This window comes from Vipera berus, assembly GCF_964194415.1.
Source record: "Vipera berus genome assembly, chromosome: 6".
In the NCBI taxonomy this organism is placed as follows: Eukaryota; Metazoa; Chordata; class Lepidosauria; order Squamata; family Viperidae; genus Vipera; species Vipera berus.
Window position 1 is genome coordinate 51,459,298 of NC_138208.1, and position 4,621 is coordinate 51,463,918.

Here is a 4,621-nt window from a genome sequence, read left to right on the forward strand (position 1 = left end):
ACTGAAAAGGCACCATCTTAAGGGGGGGGCAACCCAAAAATGAAATGCTTGAAAGATATACTGCAGTTCTGCTTCCAAAAGAGATAAAGAGTCCACCAACTGTGATGCCTCCAACAATATATCCACTCCTGTCTGACACTTGCAAGCTGGTATCTGTATGTTCAGGTAGGAAGGGCCAAGCACTACTGAAGTTAAGGGTTAGGGTCTTCCAGGTAGACATTTGCAGATTCACCCTCTGAGGTTGCAGCTGTCATGGAATGGAGCAAACTTGGATGGCTGGGTTTCCACCACCGGCTTAGCTAGATTGTTTAAGAGTTAGCAGCTGCATTGCCATTTGTTAAACCCTGGTTAAATGCTTTTTTGTAATTTTGCCTTGTTATACAACCCATCTCTTTAAGATTCAATATATTATAAAAACTCAGAAAAAAGAGGTTAATTCAGAAATCAGATTAAGTGTTTTAAGAATCCAGTAGTGAGACGTCTTATGAGTCAAGTTTCTTAGGCTTCTCCTTCAGAGTTGTAATTTTATTGCAAATATTGAGGTAGGGCATGCTACATGACTGCAATCTTGTATTTGTTTCCCTGGGAGGAAATCTTAAATGACTAATCAAAATGTGGCATGATTGGGTTTCTTTTAGTGTGTCACATGATCTCATCCATGCTTACGACTTAGGCCCGGTATTTATGCCTTCTTAGTAATTGTCATTTGTTCAATAAACCATAGTTAAATATGGGGGTAGATAGTTGTGGATTTGTAAGTATAGGGTCTTTGGCATTCTCTGAGCTTGGTTGTTCTCTTTTAGAGGTTTCATCAAACTAGAAGACATCATCAATACAAGAAAACAACAAAGCTCAAAGAGCACCAAGGACTCAACAGTTCAATCCTGAGCTATATTCTTCTCTATTGGTATTTACATATGTGTGTCGGTCATGTGTGAATAATTGTCAAGTCAAGATTAAATCAATAATGCTCAATAGAGTGCAGTTTCTCACAACTGACAAGTCTGCCTTGTAAATAAGAGACTCATAAGCACCAAGCAGGTCTACTGGGGACTAAGTTGGGTTTCAAGAGTTTTTGGGTTCCCCTATACCAGGGGTAGGCAACCTCGACTCTTTTATGACTCAGGAATTCTGGGAGTTGAAGTCCATGAGTCATAAAAGAGCCAAGATTGCCTACCCCTGCCCTATATACTGTAGTCTCCATTCAGGATGCCCTGTTCCAAGAGAAAGGATACCCAGAGCCTGATGCTGTTTGAGTTAAGAGGAGGATGCCAGGTCCAGATTGAGCCCTATTGGGAACCTCATCTCTTCTTATATTTATAGAACTAGCTCTCAATCCCTTTGAGAAATATCAGGGGTGGGGAACTGTGTCATCCAGATACAAACCTGATTTTAAATGAGTCACCTTTTTCACCTAAAACAGTGGAAAGAGAAGATGCACGCAAGCCCCCCTAAGATCTGCTCTATCAATGGTAGAAACAGCTACATCAATTCTAATATTAGTGTGTGTGGGGGGGACCTTCACCAAGTCTTTTTTATCCTAGCTTCATTTTTCCCCCAAAGGCACATGCCACCAAAATGCTGGGCTGTTGCAGGTGATAAGCTGTTCTAATTGGATTTAAGTGGAAATTTGGGCGGGTACCAGCAGTCTAGGTTTAGGGCCTATGGAGTGGGCACCAGGGCAGTTGAGCTCCCATACTGTATGTAGACCTCCCAAATGGGTTCAGTATCTGCTGTGATCACCTATAGCTATGAGGTTTTTTTAGCTGAGGTGGTAAAACTAATTGGCTAAATTATTTCAGTTATTTTAGTTTTCTGCACACCGAATGAGTTATTGGCCTTTGGTTTCAACTGACGCAAAACATGTGCATAGGCATGGACCAAGAGTGAGATGAAAGCTTTGCATAGATGTTGTGTGTGCGGACATGTCCAATGGAAGTTCTGCACCTGAGTTTCCCCAAATGGTAAAAAGATCCTGTTGCTGCTGCTGACTTGCTTTATTTGAGGCTCCTTCTCCAGCCAAAAACTGAGAGGCTAGTTATTAGCTTGAACATAGATTTATTTTCCTTCCTTTCCCCATGCAAGTACAACTGGAAGTAAACTACATTAAATTAACAGAGCAAAGGACATTTGAGATTCTGAATTATCTGTTGAATCTCATATTTACACATTTACTTCTCTTTATATCCCAAATCAACACAATTATTTATAGGACAAGATCAGTGGGTGTGCTTGGTGATTTTATTTTAATCTATTACTTTGACCATTTTGAATGAAAAAGATCAATCCATGGGCTCCTTTAAAGACTGATCTATACTTTGCATGGTGGTTTCTCCTAATGTGGGATATGGGGCAGATTCGTCTGGTACCCTCCCCAAAAGACTAAAGAGGGTTTTGTGTTAAGATGAATATTTCCAGTTTTAATCCAAGAGAGTTGTTTATGCACTCTGTGCAAACAAGATAGAAAAGTGCATTTCTGAACTTGGACTGATTCCTGCTCCAAATCTGTACTGTGACTTTCTCATTGTTATTTCGAATTACATCTTCCAACATGAGCACATGCCTTTCAGGACAGAGACCACTTTCACCACTCATAGAGACAACTTATATTGTACTCGAACAGTATAGATTCCATCTGGACCCCTTTGGGCTATGTTGGAGTAGATTTCCATTATCCTCAACTACAAGGACCGATGATGATAGGTGTTCTAGCTCAGAACATCTGGAGGGCATTAGGTTGGGGAAAACACTGGTACTTTTTAAAATAGATTCATTGCCATAGAATGATCAAGGTTTAAAAATCCTTTCCTTGCACCACTTCCCCAGGAGCAAATCTCACAGAACTAAATAGAGCTTAATTTGGAGTAAACCTGCAAGTTGCAGTTTAATGCCCACTTGACAGAAAAGATCCCATTTGATCTCACTGGGATTTTGGAGTAAATATGTTGAGAACAGGGCAAATGGGACTAGGCAAATAAATGGGCGGGGAGGTCTATCGAGGGATCCGTCCAGGCAAACAAATAGATGGCAGGTCCCCCCCCCCCGACAAGATCCTCCGTGAACAGCCATAGTATATCCCCAGATTCTTGAAACAAGCACTGACAGGGGCGGAAGGGAGACGAGGTTCATGCCCTGCATGTGAACTTTTCAGCGCATCTGGAGAACTGCTGTTGGGGAGAAAACATAGAACGGAGGCTCCAACTTCCCTCAAGCTAACTTGGCATTCAGTCCTGTTCAACTCCCGTCGTGGGATTTTCCGACCAAGCGATCATTGGACGGATTTTGGTCTGGATCCAGAGGGCGATTAGATTTCTTTGGTCCCTCTCCTGAGCCCAGCAGGGTTGCTTAAGGGATTAAAGTAAAGCTGACCTTCGGCCGTTTCTGTGAAGGATACCTGCCCGTTGAGACAGAGACCAAACCGCTCCCCGCGCTCGCCTCTAATTCGAGAAGGAACCGAAGGCCATAAGCCCGAGAGGTGCATTTCGACTTTATGAAAGATGATACGCCAAGAAAAACCAGTTAGGAAGAGTTTTCTTGAGCCAGGAGAGGCAAGAAAGCGCTGGAGTCTTTTAGACGGCTTAGGCAAGCGGCCAAGCCTCGACGACCGGCCCCAGGTCGTTTCTTGTGCGTTGAGGGCTCCGTCTTGATCCTTCTCTGCCCGCCTCCCAACCTTTCAAAGCGGCAGGGCTCCTGCTTCGGCAGGAAGAAAGCCATGAGCATCCACGTCACGGCAAGACTTTGGGTCCCCATTTCTCGGTATCTACTTCACACTGGGCATCCGAGGACTCTAAGTACAGCCTTGGCGATGAGAGCCAATTTTCTTTCCCTTCCGAGACCAAGGTGGGGACCAGCGCTTGGGGCGCCCTCAGGGCTGAGCCGGGTCCCTTCAGTCTAAAGCTTTGGCGGGCCTAGAAATTACTACATGAATATCATTTCCCCTTGTTTGTTAAGTTACCAAAGGCCGCCGAGTTGCTGTGTCAATTTAAGATTAGCAGTGAAACTTTCTAAGGCGTGTGCAACTGCGCATTCGTGTACACCTACGCCACTAAGTGTGACTTATATTGAACTCCATGGGGTTTACCTGAGTAGAATTGGGTGGCACGTAAGCCTATATTCACTTACTGAGAGTCAGACTCCTTCAGCTCGAGAAGACGTGTTGAATACGAACCGCGCAAAGGCAACGAACGAGCCTGCAACGCTTGAAGTTCCCTAGTTCCAGGTTATTTGCAGGCGTCTTAGAGCTTCTAACTTCGGGATCTTCACTGGGCAGGAGTTTAAGAGCTTGTGAAATCGGATCTGGCGATAAAAGTAGAGCGGCAGATCCAAGCGCGTTTTTCTCACATATTACCCAGAAGTTTGCTCCATCCTTAGAATGCAATAGCTTACATCTTAATGGCACTAAGTATTTCAGAAATCACACTTTCCTTGCAAGTGAGAAGAAGAAGGGAGCATTTTGGCCCCCTCGAACTGCGGAGTCCTGCATCTTAAATCATTCTGTGTATGTATACATTTTCTAGTAGTTTAGCCTCTGCCCAGGTTTATCTGTACCTTAGAAGTGTTTGGCTGTAATACCACTGGAGGAACTCAAGTTGAACAACCCATTTTTAATTATTTATAACGG